This window comes from Gallinula chloropus (genome assembly GCF_964237585.1).
Source record: "Gallinula chloropus genome assembly, chromosome: 2".
NCBI classification, from domain to species: domain Eukaryota; kingdom Metazoa; phylum Chordata; class Aves; order Gruiformes; family Rallidae; genus Gallinula; species Gallinula chloropus.
The window spans coordinates 13815514-13832680 of record NC_140086.1 but is presented as its reverse complement, the minus strand read 5'-3'; positions in this window follow the sequence as shown (position 1 = coordinate 13832680).

Sequence of the window (17167 nt, the reverse complement as noted above, 5' to 3'; positions counted from 1 at the left end):
TGCTGCAAGCTCTAGGGACCACAGGGGTTATCCTATTGTTCAGCATTTGAAGCCCTGAAAAGATATCTTGAGGCAGTCTGGAAAGGGTTTGTGGGGTGATTGGTTGGTTGTGTGGGGTTTTTTTTTCAGTTCCTGCCATCCAATACCCACACTGAATTATTTCACCTTCAAAGGAGCAAACCTGATGTGCTGGGATGGCTGTTCTTTATCCTTTCTAAAGGATGAATCAGGCAGCACTGACTTTCCTCAGCCAGGTCTCCTGCTTTTATGTGTTGACCTGAAAATGCCGACCTCAGCAGTTAGGCTAATTTGTTCCACAAAAGGGGTAAAATCTGTCTACCCTTATTCTTTCAAAACTGAATTCAAATAAGATCTAGAATTAAAAACAAATGTGGAGGGGAGAGGCCTTTTTTATTTATTTGCTTCCATGGACTTCACGTTAAGGCTCTCTTTCTCACTCGTTCTCACAACACAGAAGACTGAGTCCCATGGATGTTGCCCTTGAACTCTTACTCAGGGCCATCTTTCATCATTGGGAAACAGCTAGAGATGCCACACTTGAAGTTTGGCAGGCGACAAAAGAGACCAGTGAAGATTTAGACGCTGGCTCCACTCCAAAGATGAATTGAACACGGGGTGACCTGTCCTGTCTTGTCTCTCACATCCCTGCTTGCTTGGGGGGTGGTTTGGATGTAGTTAACTGAGCCACCAGTATTTGGAGGGGAGGGGGTTGGGAGCTGATTTCGGCAGCCAGATCCAGTTTCTCAGCAGCGTGGTGTGCAGTTGGGCTGTGTTTCATCATATTTGCTTTATTTTAATAAGTGTTACGAGAGGACTGCTCAGTGACTGAGTGAGGATTTTCCATTAGAGGCTCTGCAGCCTTTTCATGCTCCCTGGCTGTCTTTCCTCCTCTTGCAATACCATGAAGGGGATAATTGTGCTTTAGAAATGACTTTTTTTCCAAAAGGAGAGATGAGGCCTGTGGCCTACAAGAGTGGGAAAGGATTTTGAGGGTTTCATGTTTGTTCCTTCTCTCCCTTCTAATTTTTACCCCATAACTTACTGTTGTGAGGCCATAGGAGATACCAGGGAAATTCAGTGCAGTGGGTCATATCAGGCACAGTTCATCCTCAAACCAGAAGCAGCCCTCCTCTGCAGGGACTGTCTCAGGAGTATTTCTGTAGGCCACACAAGTTAGGAGCTATGTGAATAGTTTGTTTGGTTTATTCTGCTTGAGCTTCCTTCACACTCTCAATGTTTTCATGGGGGTGGAGAAGGCAAAGGCATTGCAGGAGAAGCAGATTGTTTCTGCAAGATAGATAATGCAGAGAAGAGGAACTTTGGGGAGGAAAGACAAAAGTAATTCAGGAATTCAATTTTTCTTCTTGGCTTCCTCTTTGAGGTGAGGAGCATGCAGTAGTAAGTCTCTAGTTTACTGAATATCCTGAGGCAGGGGTTGCTTCAGGAAATGTTCGTGAGCAAGTGCTTCCTTACCAGAAGGCAGCTGATCTGCTGGAACTGAAGCTCTTCACATAAATGTATTTTGCCAATGCTTTTGTCAGGAAAGAGGCCTGAAGCCCAGGCTGGATTTGAGATGATGCAGGACAAGAGGAAATAGCCTCAAGTTGTGCCAGGGGAGGTTTAGCTTGGATATTGGGAAAAATTTCTTAACTGAAAGGGTTGCCAATCACTGGAATGGGCTGCCCAAGGAAGTGGGTGAGTCACTGTCCCTGGAGGGATTTAAAAGATGCCTAGACGTGGTGCTTAGGGACGTGGTTTTGTGGCAGTGCTAGGTTAATAGTTGGACTTCATCTTAAGGGTCTTTTCCAAACAAGACAATTCTGTGTTGTTTCCGGTCTCTGCCATCCCCAATATTATCCACTAGACTATTGTCTCTCCCTTTCTCAGCTGCTTATCTGGATTTTGGAGTTGAGTGACTTCAAATAATAGCACCGGCTTTTGCAGCCACTCATGGTTTTTCCATGTTGTGCAACTAAACTTTCCCATAAAGCCTCAGGAGAAATAACCCTGGACTGCTTCAGTCTGGGTCATCCTAGTGCTTATAGCAGAGTATGGCAGGTGATGAGACAAGGAGGGAATGATGCTGGGAAGGGGGTGGGGGGAATCCTTTGGAGCTGGTTTGTGTGTCAGCTTTGGATCCCAAGTAGTTACACAAAGGATTTGGCTCCATGGCTAGGTTGAAGAATAGCCAAAGACAAGATGTGCCTGAAGGTCTTAGCTCCCACACATGCCTGGGGATGCTGAATTTCTAAAATACTCATCAAAGAGCTGAGGGGTGATGTTTTGTAGGGAAACAGCGTTGCTGATATGAGCTTACCAGCATAGCCTGGGTTTGATTGGTGCTGCAGCCACAGCAGGTTGGTGGTAGCAGAACATCAGGCACTACATCCCGCAATGGCTGTCAGAGGCAGTGAGTGGGCTCCATGCCAGCCCAGCTGCCTGTGGCAGTGTTGAGCCCAGTGTGGTTGTCATGCCACAACTGGGAGTGACATATCTTTAGCCTGGCCTCCAAAAGGATGTATCCCTTGATGAGCATCCCATCCCACTGTTGCATGGGAAGACTGTCTGAGAGCATGGCCCAGTTGTCCTAATTCCACTTCCTTCTGGTGTGGAGAACGACTTTGGGACTACAAAGGTACCTTTCCATGCTGTTTAAGAAACAAAATATGTTGACTGCTTCACGAAGCAAGCAGACCAACCAACTAGTGAATGACCGAGCAGCTGGTTAACAGTTGGAGCTAAGTTTCTGTGGTGAGGCTGTAGAAGTGCTGCTTTTCCCCAGTGTATTTGGTTCCCTGGGGTGACAGGATTGACAGGCTGGAGTCGACAGCTGGAGATTTTCAGCAGGCTCTTTCCTTGTCCTTCATCACTGCGCAGCGAAGAAAAGCAGGCTCGGTGCTGGTGGGTTGCCATGGAAAGAGCTGCCACATCGCACCGAGTTCATAGTGGGGTGTTTGGTGGTTGTTTCTTTTTGAGAGAAATTTTAATGAACATTATAAAACTGTAATATGATCTAAATGAATGCAAGCTGGTCACAAAATCAGTGGCTCTTGAAATTATATCATATAAGGAATTTTCTTTTTCTTCCCTTGGAAAGAGGACACATGTTTTGGCAAGCAGATACAGAGCATTAGTGTCACGCTGGATTTTGATGACTGGTTGGCTGCAGCCTATTTTGCCACGCAGAGGAGAGCGGAGGAAGGAGAAGGTTTTGCTGGGATGAGAATGAGCGCTCCATGGGCATGTTGCTGCAGACCTGATCCTGGCCATTTCTGTGCCTCTCGTGGCCCTGGCACATGTGGTGCTATAGGTTTTTAATACACCATGTTGGAAGAGATGAGCCTTTTAACCTCTAGAATATCTCCTAGCATGCTTGGGCAGAGCAGAGATGATGTCTATGCCACATGACCAATCCCAAACTTTGAGACTCTTCTGGCAGCAACATTTCTCGAGCTGTTCCTGAATGCTCTCTGGGGTGGTTACGCTCAGGGCTTTGCAGGATTTCCAGCTCAGTTTGACTGGAGAAGCAGCTCAGGCTGCCCAAATGATGGGATTTTTATCAAAATGTGAAGATTTAACACTTCTGTTAAACACTTTCCCTTTGTGGACCTCACCAGGCAAATGAGCGGGGCCAGGGCCCGCACAGGTCACAGGCATAGGTAGAAATAGGTTAACGCCTTTCTTCCACCTTCTTTTTGGCCTTTTTGGAAATATTTATCAAGGAAACCTTCCATGAGAGCAGCAGAGCTCTGGAATTCCAAGCAGGACGGGGAGGCAGGCTGGTAAAGGAACATGATATTGTATGAAATAAGAGAAAAATTGAACTGGTGAGGCTTATAGGATGTTAAAAACTTCAGCTCGGTTCTTGCTTTCCTTCTGTTGACCAAGATAACAAGAGCAGCTACCTTCTGACCCGACTTCTGATTCTGTTATTCTGCCTTGCTATGCTTCTTTGCAGGATTATGTTTTTCATGTTCAGGTGTGTAATCTTGGAGAGTAATTATTTTGTGTTTTGCTTTTGTGGTAGAATCAATTATGTGTAAGAAACTCTTCAAAAATAGTATCATCAGATACTTTTTAATGGAGCAAATTGCTCAGTGATAGATTTCTGACATACCAAAAGGCAATGTGAAATAATCAATTGACCTCATGAGAGGCAATGAGGACACATTCCCCTAGGGAGATGTTTTTCATGTGTATAAAACAGCCTTTGCTTTTTCAAGTGAGATCCCTCCTACTCACCAGAAACGGGAGGAGAAGAAACCCAGTTAAAAAAAAAAAAAAAGAAAAAGATTTAGACAAATACCATTCAGTGAGCAACTGTTTTAAGGAGCAGTTCTCCTCCTTTTCTGTATTGCTCAAGCATTATTGTTGCAGTTTGTTCATTTGGATGTGCTATGAAGTAGCCCCAGGCAGAATCCACGGAGACAAAGAAGCTGATGCCTGTGGTGACTTGGGCCTGCACAGGGCATAGCAAGTACACCCAGATTAAAAGACATGGGAGGAGATGGGAGGAGGCAGCCACCAAGTGTTCTTTGTCATGTTTTAAGGTGTTCAGATGACAAATGTTTCTGCTGGTAAGAAATAAATGAATGGGAGGAGTTGCCAGTTTTTTGTTTGTTTTCCTTGGCAGTTTATTCTTCAGCATAGTAATAATCTGTCTGGGTGAAACATGCTCCCTTGGTGGTTTGGGAGCATAAGGAGTGTGCCAGGTGGACACCAAAGCACCCAAGCTTTGAGTAGTCCAGATGAAATTCAGTTCTAGAAGTAGGGACTGGTTTGTTCTGCATCCCTTGATGTTTAAAATGAGAAGTGGAAAAAACAAAATGCATCCTTTGTGGCATGCTCTGTGGTAAAAGTCTGAAGGCATGGACTGTGCTAGTCTGATTGTATTTACAAGTGTCATTACTTTATTTTTTTAATACATAATCAGGTCTGATGATACTTCATTTACTTCCAAAGATCCTTTTCACTCTCTTTCAGTGCATATTTCCAAATGAAGCACTGCTTTTAAACCGGGCTATTAAATAATTTGTGAATGATCCAGTAATCATCTCCTCTTTGTATTTCCTGGATGAATTGAAAATGCAGACATACTCGCATCCCATTAAATCCCACTCTTTTCCAGCAGCATTGTTTTGGGGGGTGCTCACCCTCTGTTCCCTGCCCCACATATTTGCATCCTTTCCCAGAGCTCCTGGGTGCTGGCAGCTCATATCCTGACCTTGGGACCCTCATTGCAAGTGCCAGTTGAGGGAAAGGTGGGACCAGCTGGATTCAGAGCAGTGCCCCAGAGCTGCTGCACAGAAATATATATATATATATATTCACACACACAGGCTGACAGATTAAACACAGATGGGGAAATGTGGCACAGAGTAATCATATCTTGTTAGATCACATTTATCTGCCAAGTTTCTGGCCTCTTGAGGACAAGAATATACCTGGAAATAGGAGTGCCTTGTATTCAGGTGGCCTTGTGGTATTCAGATAGCAGAAGTCCTGTGAAGAGATTGAGGGCAGAGCTCCAGCAGTCCCTCAGACCCACCTGTGCTGCAAGGCAGGATAGAGCTTGCAGGAATTGACGTTCCAAAAAGCGGCAACTGCTCCCTTCCATCTCCTCTGTCCTTTAGTACTTGGTGTGGGAAGAAGGATCTTGTGTTTGGGAGGGAGATCATGTTTGGGTTTGTGCATTGCAGTCGATGAGGAGTGTTTCTAACCCAGCTATGGAAATCCAGCTCTGTGACAAGGGGGAAGGATTTCACTGTGCACCCAACTTCTGACACGAACAAAGGTCCTTTGTGGCTGTGCCAAATTCTCCCAGCAGTAAAACTGTTACTGTGCACAGAGGGCAGTGGCTTTGCCCTGTGACAAATCACAGCAGCAGCAACTGGTGCTGCAGAGAGGAAGAGGGAGCTTCTTTGGTCCTGTGATCCCCAGGGGCAAAAGGCATTTATCTGCCATCCCGCCAAATAGGCGCCTGTAGGACACTCAGAATGTACCCACCTGAAATCTCAGCGTATTGCATGGCAAGGCAGACCTTTTCCCCCTAAGCAAGCACCGTTTTGAAAGGCTTCCTAACTGTGTTTCTTAAAAAGAAAACCCAACAAAACCAAAAAACCCTCCCCAAACCCTGTCTGTATGGTCTGTGATTATCCTAAGGAAGATAAATATTTGATCAGGACCATATTTGTTGGATGACAAGAAATTAAAACAGTGGTACGCAGTAGGAATGTGTTACTTAGTGAATAACTTCATTAGCTCCAAACAACGACTAATTTTTGAAGTTTCAGATGGTGTAGACATCTGAAACATGAGTAATGCTTCTGGTGTCTGATTAAGGACAATAGTTGGTAGCTTTTGGTCTTGTATTGGATGCCTTAAATGCCCGGTAAGTTGTTTTGTGAGTTGTGTTTTGTGACCTGCAGCAAAAGGACTCCATGCAGATGTTTCTTGCTGGACTTAGTATTTATTGTCTCTTCCATCTTCTGTTGAACACATAGGAGGTCCTCTGTCAAACAGTTTATAGGTTTATACTTTAAGCAAAGTGTTTTATATAGGTATGAGGTGCTTACTAAGAGAAGGAGAGAGAATCAAATATGCTTTGGAAAAGAATGCTGAAAACTTTCCTCTTACTGGCTTCAAATTTTATGTGCTGAGGTGATCTAAGTGGGAACTGTGGGAGATGAAGTGCAGCAGATGTAATAAACCAGCTTCAGCAGGCACAGCACGTGATTAGGATGATGGAGAACAGAGTAACTGAGCATCTTTCAGCAGATCACTTTTTCAGAATATGACCTCAGAGATGACCAAGGAACTGATGAAGGGGTAATGGTATTCATGCTAGGAACTCTTAATCTAGATCACCAACAGCAGGAAAAAAACCGTAGCATTAAAACAAAAGGTGACCAGGCACAATTGGTGTGGGCTTGCTTGCAGTATGATCTGCTGCAGAGAAGTGTAAATCTTACACTGTGCAAGGACCAAGGGATGTTTGCTGTCATCAGAGGCCCATGGGCTGCTTCTCTGCTCTGTACATGCACCTGGCTTGATGAGTGATTTCTGAGGGAAAGCAGATAGTTCAGACCTTTGATCTTCAGACTTTTGCTTCCTCCCATGAACCTGCTGGTATAGTGAGAGTTGTGGTGGTTTTGTGACTTGGGTGCTTGTTTGCTGGGGCCTAATGCAAGGGCATCAGCTCCTTTTGCAGAGGCTGCTAAATGTTCTCAACTTGTGAGCTGGGAGGATAACCTGAACTTACTGGAAGATGGAGCAGTAGCTTATAGCACAAAAAACCTGGATGCAGTTTCCAGCCTTGGTGAAAGCCTTGGGTAAGGCATGATTTTTGCACTGCTACTACCCTATCCCTTTTGGGGATACATTGGTTTGGCCATTTAACAAAGCCTCAGCCACACTCTCTTCATACCTTACTTGTCCATCTGAGCAATGGGGATAATAGCAGTGCCTTAATTCACAGGCCTTCTGTGAGGATAGGTATCTAACAGGTGTAAAACCTCCCAAGTACTGGGCCAGTGGGATCCTCTGGTCACCATTGGTCACTAACTATCTCAGGCAGACTCCTACATGAGAGGAAAGGATCCAGAAAAGATACCTGTTTTACATAGTTGGTGAAAGTCATGTTACTGCTTTAGAGAAGAAAAACCTCCAGGTGTTTTTCATGGTCTGATGCAAGGCTGCTTTTGAAACAGTCTTTCCTTTAAGCAAGCAGAGCAGGAGAAATCCAATGTAAAATGTGACAAGGTGAGAATGAATGTTATTTACACCAAGATGCTTGCAAGGCCCCTCAATAGAACTAAATCCACTCCTCACCAGGTCCAGGGGGAGCAGAGGAGGTCAGACTGATCCAAAGTGCTCCAGTGGCCGGTACATTTCTGAGCATCTTGTTCCTCTTCACCAGCAGCAGCCACCTTTCCTGTGTGCTGGGAGAGCTAAAATGTGGCCACTGACCTCACCCACCTGTTTTTTGTGTCTGTCTTGGTTTGGGAGAGTGGGCATCTGTTGTGGTTGGAAAGAAATTGTATCAGGTTTGAGGAAGGAGATGTATTTTACCCACAGTGTGGGGGCTCATCTCTATCAGAGGAGTCTCCTAGAAATCCAGCCAGTGAATGAGGGCCCCAGCCTGGCCATGTGCACAGACAGCATGGGTGTCTGCAACATGCTTTCCTGAGCCTGGAGTGGTAGGTGCGTGGTGGTCTCTTTGCACCCCCAGACAGAAACAATGTGTTTTAACATGGGACGCCTGAGGCTTGCCTCCTTGGTTCATCAGGGTATTGAGCCACGTGAGGCCAAAGGCTGACTCTTCCTGTGCTTAAAATTGGAGCTGTCCTGAAGCACCTTTGACATCAGATTTGGTTGATAACTTCTGGCTGAGTTTGGAGGGCACTGGGTGTTCAGGTCCTGTGAAAATCTGTCTGGCAGTTTCAGGATGGCTTCAGTTTGAAGGAAGTGTGTGTAAAATTCCTGCTGCTGGAAATACCAGGGTGAATGTTTCCCTTGTGTTGCTGTGCAGGTATTTGGTGTGGTGAGCTCCACGATGCTTTTTGGTACCCCAGACTCTGCTTTTGAGCTTCCTTCAATGGCTGCACCATGTCTCAAGACTTTCCATTCAGAAAGTTAATGTTTTTAGGTGTTACAATTATAAGCCAGACCTAATGTTTTAAAAAGGGAGATTATTGTGTACTGAATCTTTTCCTGGTGCAAAGGCTCAGGCTGCATAAGCAAGTGTCAGTCTGGATGACTTGAAGCAATAGCCGTTGAGTTCAGTGGAGTGGAGAGGTAAACGGGGGTAGGAGAGAAGAATAGTAGTGTTTGGGGGGCACAATTAAAACTATTATGTGGGAAGAAGATGTTACACTAGACTGCTCGTGGTGTTCTATTATCCTCTCATCTGTACTACTCATCAGGGGATGGGAAGATATTCAGAGAAGCCCTTGGTGAGGGAAAGAGCTACAGTGACTCATCAGTGTTATAAATCACAAACCATCTGCATTTTTCTAATACGTTGTGAATGAGTCAAAGGGGGAGGTGTGCAGCTACAGACACATGTTACTAATGTTTTGTGTTAATTATTGAGCTCCATCCTTTCTTCTGGGTACTCTTTGTATTGCTTCAGTGCTGCTCTTGTCTTGGACAAGGCTGGTGCAAAGAGTGTTTCCTTTGTTGGCTGAACAGAGTTGGACAGACATCCCACAAGTCTGTGTGTATGCAGTGACATCCTGGTGACGTGGACTTCTCCTTTCCCTTGAACCCTTCTGAGAAGCTATCACCACATTGTCTTCTGGTCTCAGGCCTTTCTCTTTCCCTTCCATCAGGTCTTCTGGAAGGTTTTCTCTGTTTTGTGCTGTAGTATGTGCTGCCTGAGCCAAGAGAGGCAGGGCTTTAGGGGCTGCTTCTCAAGAAGTTAAGTCTTTGGATTTAGTTAGTTTTGGTTTGGTGAGCTTCCTGTTCAGTTGTTTGGGGGTTTATTTGGTGTGTTGTTTTGGGGTTTTTTTGTTTGTGCTTTTAAAAGAAATTTAGAGCTTATCTTACCCTTCAGCCTTGCAAGAGGGATGCTGAGAATGTGTGTGTGACTTTATTTTGTTTTCCCTATTGCAGTTCACCTGCAGAAGTGTTTGTGAATACCTTGATAAATTCACTTGAAAAAATTGACACTCGGCTGACTAAAGGCACAGTCCTGCAGTTCATTTACCGAGGGAAAGTACACCCAGGGGGACAAGCAGTGTGAGAAATCCTAAAGCAGGAAAACTTCTGTACTGTTGTTTAAGTTTTTGTAAACACATGGAGTGAAGAAATAAATGTCTTGGGTTGTGACAGAATCATCTTCCTGCTTTGGATGCATTTAGCTGTGATAGCATCCCTCTAGTAACAGTAAATCTGAACAGAGAGAATACAAGATAATACATAAAATGCATAGCAATAAATAAAAGGTATACAGCTGTACCTCATCTAGGTGGTGGTATCATGGAATGATGACATGAAGGAAAAAGAGGACCAGACATTGCGGTCAAGATGTTTAGTCATCACCAGTGAGGGACAACTACTTAAAAGCTGTGTAAGTGGGGAGTACTTCTAACATGCCTCCCTTCCCAGAAAGAGAATCACTTTAGAAGCACACCTGAAAAGAAATGAAGCTGAACAGTCAAACACTATAAACTATTTCCCCCCACATAAAACTAAGGTGGACATATCCAGGTTTTATTCATGTAGCTGAAGATAGTGTCTGTGGGTAACTTTTGTGCCTGTTGCCCTCCCACCACATGGTGCTGGATAAAAACTCAAGAATGGCTTAAATCCAGCAACTTTAATCCAGTTCTATGATGAAAATGCAGTCAGCTCCACAGACAAGTAATTAAAGTAATTAGAATAAATGTTCTTACAGTGTTTCTATTTCTCTCAAGAAATCTGTTGGTCTTCATTTCTCTTGTGAACATGTAAGTCCTCACCCTTGCAGTAAACACACCACTGATGTAAGGAGATAATTTTGACATAGTTTGTGACCAATCATTGGAGCCTGTGGCCCTGGAAGCCAGATGGACAGTGTTGGATGGAGGTTCAGCCCCCCTGCATGTGCTGAAAACATGTGCTGATGTGTCTGTCTTTCATGAGTGGCTCATACATCATCTTGCTTGTGAGAGATCAGTTTATGTTTTTCCTTCCAGAGGAGAGATCTGTGTCCCAGGAGCAAAACCTTTGGGTTTTGAGTGTGCATACGTACAGGTGCCACCGGGACTTTGGGTCCCATTCTGTCCCTAAGCTTCTGTGACTCCAGTGGAGGGCACCAGAGAAGACATTACAGCAGGACACCAAAGCAGGTGCCTCCGCTTTTGCCCACACTACAAGGTAAAACAGAAAAGCACCTACCAAACTTTGCCAACTTCTGAAACCAGTGGGAGCTCCAGCCCTTGTGTGCTGATTGTGGTTGCCCGTGCACCCCACTTAGTGTGCAAGCTGTGACTTGCCAGCCCTTTTTTCTGGCAGAGAAGCAAGGAGACCTGGATTTTGTTCCTGTCTTACTGTGCTGGTGCTCTCCCTCTTAGTCATTGCTTGTTCTGTCTGCTTAGCTGGATGCCCTCCTAGAGAGGGACCGTCTCCACTAGACCTGAGGTTAAGGCCACTGACGTGGATGGGACAAGTGACCATGCTACCATATAAATACTGGTTCAGGGTGTGAACCACCAGTCCATGAGGTGATGTTTTTCATCTTGGGTAGGTTGCTCTGTTATTTTCCAGAGAGGAATAAAAGGTAAAATTGAGCTGAATCTAGATTTTAGCAACAAAACTTAAGCATGCCTATTAAAAAGGGGTGGGGAAAAAAGCCAATCTAGCAATTGTGGGTGATTACTTAAAATAGGGTGCTGTGAATCTTCTATGTTCACCTTTCCCCTTTTCTGGGAAGGGGTTGGCCTCTTGTGTTCCATCCAGCGTGTGGCACAGAAAACCCACTGTTTTTCCCATGTTTTGCAGCAGCATGAGTGAAAATGCTCTAGTTCACTGCTCACAAGCTATTCTGTCCTCTGAAATATGCCTATTGCATGGCACTTCCTGACACAACCTATTCTGGTAAAGCCTATGTGGGGTGATTTGGGTTTTTTTCGGAATACCTGTGTTTTTCCAGAATAAGTTTCTTTTTCTCCACGCAGTGGTCACATCGCAGCTGAGCTGTTAATTTAAAGAGGCAGCTTTCACGTGGGCTGGCTTTAGGCACACGGTTCCCCAGGGTTTTCTGCTACTGTTGGTGCTTTTTGAAACCTCGTTTCATCCTACCCTCAACCCAGCTCCACCATCAGCCCTCGCTTCTGTTTTATCCGAGTGTTCCCACAGAGCCTCTCCGTGACCGTGCTGTCGGGGCGCAAGGCAGAGGCGGGATATGCGCTGGGTTTGCTTCTACCCCCCTTCATAGACGTGTTGACATCCAGTTTCACGGGACACGTTGCTGGGGGAGTGAGGAGTTCTGGAGGCAGTTTGGTTTGAAAGGTGTGAGCCTCTGGTCCTTGCACAAAAGAGAAATTTTCAGTTGCTGCTTCTCTGTAGACAAAAACTCACGGCCACAGCACCCTGCTACCAACACGCCCGTGGAGGGTTTTTCTTCTAATTAGAAATGTCTGCACCAACATATGTGAATTGAAAATGTATAGCACTCTGAAATGTGATTTTTCACATGTCTGCAAAAATTATTGCTGTAACGATCTGCATACCTCCCCATTAATTGTGTTTTATTCAGTTTACAATGAACTGCAGAAGTGTCAGAGCAGCCCACAGCTCTGACTTAAATGCTGGTTTAAAAGCTCTGCTGTAGTTCACAAAACCTGCTTTTCTTTCTGTGGTTTTCTTTTGTAACTCGTTAACAGTCCTGATCCATCATGCAGGAATTGTTTGCCCTGGTTTGCTTCTGCTTATTCTCCTGCATGTAATTATGCAATGTTTTAAAGTGTTTTATCACAGTGGAGAGCAACAGCGGTTTTTGCTGTGCTAGCTGATGTGCTTTTTGATATTACTGTAGCAGCTGCGTGCTAAAAACAGTTGTAAGGAAGAAAAAACATCACCCTAAGAATGTTCCTTTTTTGCACCGTGAAACATGTGTCTCACCTCTTACCACTGGATTTGTAGGAGAATAATATTACTGCAACACGAGCCAATGCAAGTTCAGCCTCTGTGATATGGAGCAGGATGATAGTTCTGCTCTGTGCTGCGTGTGTCCACGTCACCACCACCTTTGTGAGTGAAGGCTAGATGGCCGTGGGGGGGTTGTGGTGCTGCCAACTAATACTAATTAATTTCTGCTCTGCTCTAAACTCCATGAGCATCACTTTTGGTCAGCCATGTGGGTTGGAGTCAAGTGTTAAAAACATGCCCACTCCCCCCTCCCCGTGAGCATCTCTGCTTTTGAGTCCTGGAGAATCCAGGACCCACCAGCTGGGAAGGTTCTGAGAGGGAGAGGATCATCACTGCTGGGGTGCAGAGGAAGTGCAGGATTGCAGCGTGGCTGGTTACATGTCCTGGAAGGGATGGTAAATTCCCCTGTGATGCACTTTTGGGGAGAGAGCTTTTAAAGGATATATTGCTTCTGACCTGTATGTTCCTGTCCTGGATGGCTTTGCTGAAGCAAAGCAAATGAAAAGCTCTTGCTCCTGTGCACAAGCTCTCTGTGGTTTGGGCCTTATTCATGATGGCAGCTGTCTGCTTGGATCCAAGCACTTCTGGGTTTTTTACCTGGGTGCCTTTTGCAGCTTTGTGCATTTGCTCATTTAAAAAGCAAACACACACACATACCCTCCCACCCCCCAAGTGGATGGCTTTATTTTTTGCAGCACCTCCAGCATGGCAAGACAAGCAGGAGATGTGGCAGGTGTGCTGGAGGTGTGAAGGTTGCCTTCCCTCCACGTGTCCAGGGAGTGCTCATGGGGCAGCAGCCCTGCACCCCCATTTCTGTGCCCACCTCACTGCAGCAGTCTGAAAGTGAGATCAGTTATGCGTGGTCCTGACCATAAGGAAACACAAATAGCAAATAAGGTGTGTTTCTGATGCAGATAGCCCTGGCCCCAGTGTAGTCCCTAGATAGGAATTTTCTCCATTGAAGAGGGGCATGTGCCATGGATACAGTTTACACTACAGTTAAGTATAGCTTGGGTTCTATCACTGTGTGCTGGTTAATCATAGAGTCATAGAACAGTTTGGGATGGAAGGGACATTAAAGCTCATCTAGTTCCAGCCCCCTGCCATGGGCAGGGACACCCTCCACTAGCCCAGGATGCCCAAAGCCCCATCCAACCTGGCCTTGAACACTGCCAGGGAGGGGGCAGCCACAGCTCCTCTGGGCAGCCTGTGCCAGGGCCTCACCTCCCTCACAGGGAAGGATTTCTTCCTAATGTCTAATCTAAATCTACCTTCCTTCAGTTTAAAGCCATTACCCCTTGTCCTATCATGACTTTCCCCTGTAAGCAATCCCTCTCCATCTTTCCTGTAGCTCCTTCAGGTACTGGATGGTCGCTATAAGGTCTCCCCAGAGCCTTCTCTTCTCCGGGCTGAACAAGCCCAACTCTCTCAGCCTGTCTTCATAGGAGGGGTGTTCCAGCCCTCTCATGATCATCTTTGTTGTCTCCTCTGGACTTTTTCCAGTATCTTGTCTTACCTCAAAGCCAGTATGTGGAGGGGGGGGGGGTGTGTCTCAGGAGAGTTGAGTGACAGAATTACCTCCTTTAAAATCATTGTGACCTGCAGGTTAATGTATCCCAGGATATAGTTGGCTTTCTGGGCTGCAAGGGTGCACTGCTGGCTCCTGTTGAGCTTTATATCAGCCAACACCCCCATGTCCTTCTTCTCAAGGGTATTCTCGATCCATTCTTGGCCAAGTTATGCTTGGGATTGTGTGGGCTCATGTGCAAGATGTTGAACTTGGCCTTGTTGAACTTCACAAGGTTCCCACAGGCCCACCTCTAAAGCCTGTCAGGGACCCCCTGGTTGTCATCTAGCTTGTCAGGCGCACCACATGTTTGATGTCATGGGCAAACTTCCTGAGGATGCACTTGATCTTGGTCAGTTCCTCATCCATCCCAGGTGGAGCTCCATACACTCCAGCTGATTGTTGACGTAGATGTCACTTGACATTGATAGCTCTTGACCTTTCCCTTCCCCCCCCCCCCAATATTGGTAGCTATTGCTATCTGGAGGATCAGCCATCTGCAGGTGAAACAGGTTTATGGGGTCAGGTTTGCACTTTCTCTTGCCCCCTGACCTCCAGGGGAGGGACATGTCACTCCCAAAACAGGAGCTGAATGAAGCAGCATCATTTAAGCAGTTTTGTCAGGAGCAACATTGTGTTTCTGCTGGGGCTTTGATGTTCGAGTGAGCAGCTGTGAGATGGTCCTGTTGCTCTCTGATCTCCTCAGATGAGATGTGTCAGGCCCTGCAAATTTACCTGAAGATGTGCCAGGTGGGTCAGTCATTCTTCCTTAGCAATTGTGTATTAATTTATCACAAATTACATTCTTACCAAGGTCCTGGTGGGACCTTGGCTTGGATGTCCCAATAAACTGTCCTTGCTCATGCAGGTGTTGAGCCTCATTTCATCCCCCTCTTTCAGGATGCAGGTTGAAGGGACATAATCTCTGGCCACTTTTGTGGTCCCCACTCCCCAAACTGTATGTCTGGGACTGAAACTCATTCGGCTTTGTTACTGATCTCCAAAAATTAGCATTTGACTTGGGCTGTGGTTGATAGTGATTCTAGCATGGTAAAAAAATGAAGTGTAGGGTTAGCAAACTAGTAATTAGACACACAGAAAAACCACTCTGTGAAATAGAAGATGGAAAAGAACCAACAATCTGTACAATTTTTCTAGCTAAACTAGCAGACAAAGTTTTTCATTTGTCCACTAATTCATGTATGTTTTGGAAGGACCTTGGCTCTGCCTCCATATCAAAACATCTTTGCTTGTGCCTGATCCTTATTAGAGGTGGGAGCTCAGTGCAACACCTCGGTGCAGTGAAGAGCTCGCTGAGCTTCCAGAGACTGGGGAATTCAAAACATTTAGTTTGACTTCCAAGAAACCTTTGATTGATTCAAAGTTGTAACCTACATACCTCTTGTTCTCTGCTCATTCTTTTCTATCCCATTCTTTTATCTTTTTGTTCTTAGCTCGTTGTTCCTTTGGGCAGGGGGGAGATACTCAGTGAGTATCAGCTGACAGGTGAGTTTGGCTGGTGAGGGTCGCTAATCTCTGGTAAGGAATTGAGCAATGGTGCCTACCCAGTGCAGGGTCAGGACCCCAACACCTTCCAGTATGGAAGAAGGAGCCCAGTTCAGACAACCACAGCAGCATGTAGCTGTGCAGGTCTCAGGATGCAAGGAATGCCACAGCATGCTGGTAGCAGGAGGCAGCTCTGATCAGGGCTGTGTGAACAGATAAGGAATCTCCTCAGCGAGCAGCATACCTGCAGGATGAGGCAGATGTGCTCAAAGACAAACTATAAAGACTCACTAACGTTAGGGAGGCTGAGATGGAGGTAGGTCGGTGGAGCCCCAGGCAGGACAGCCTAAATGAAAGGGATGAATGGAAGCAGGTACATGGCAAGGGCAGTAGGAGAGTGCCTTCCATGCCTGTCCTTTCTCCCCAGGTTCCCCTCAGTAATAGATATGAGGCCCTACTGGAAGATGACCAGCCAGATAATGAGATGGCTGATAGGATAACTGTATCTGAGGTAGTGTTCCCTAGGACAAGACCCCCTAAGCAAACCATTAAAACAGCCTCTGTTAAGAAGAAAAGATGGGTCGTTGTCTTAGGGGATTCCCTTCTAGAGGGAACTGAGGGATCAACCTGTAGTCGAGACCCATTCCATAGGGAGGTCTGCTGCCTTCAGGAAGCCTCAGTTAGGTACTTAACAAGAAGACTTCCAACCTTGGTCAGGCCCACAGATTATTATCCACTTCTATTTTTCCAAGTAGGTAGAAATGAAATCCATAAATGAAAATTGAGGAACGTTAAAAAGGATTTAAGGGCCCTGGGACACATGGTGCAAGGATCTGGGGCACAGATAGTGTTTTCCTCCATCGTTCCTACTACAAGAAATGGGGAGGGATGGAATGAGAAGAGGCAGGAAATGAATACCTGGCTGTGACCATGGTGTGAGAAGCAGAACTTTGGGTTCTTTGACAATGGGCTGGCTTGAGCATCACCAGGCTTGCGGTCTAGGGAGGGGGAGCACTTATCCCCAAGGGGCAGAAGGTTACTCCCAAAGAAGCTGGCAGGGCTCATTAATAGAGCTTTAAACAAGATGAGAAGGGGGAGGAGACAGCGCCAGGCTAAATGGAAGACAGCCTGGGAATGGCGCTCTGGTAACTGAAGGATGGTGTGCTGGCAACGACCTCTGCTTTGCCATCCTAGTAAACGAGGGGGATAGTGCTTTAGTTCAGAGTAGAGATGCAGTTATTGCTGATGGGATAGGTAACTTAACCAGCTGTCACTTGGGAAGCTGCGCCAGGGCAGGTTCAGATTAGATGTTAAGAAAAGAGTCCTTCACTGAAAGAGCTGTCAGGGCCTGGAACAGGCTGCCCAGGGAGGGGGTTGAGTCACCATCCCTGAATGTGTTTAAAAAAAGGGCAGATCAGGTACTTAGGGATATGGTTTAGC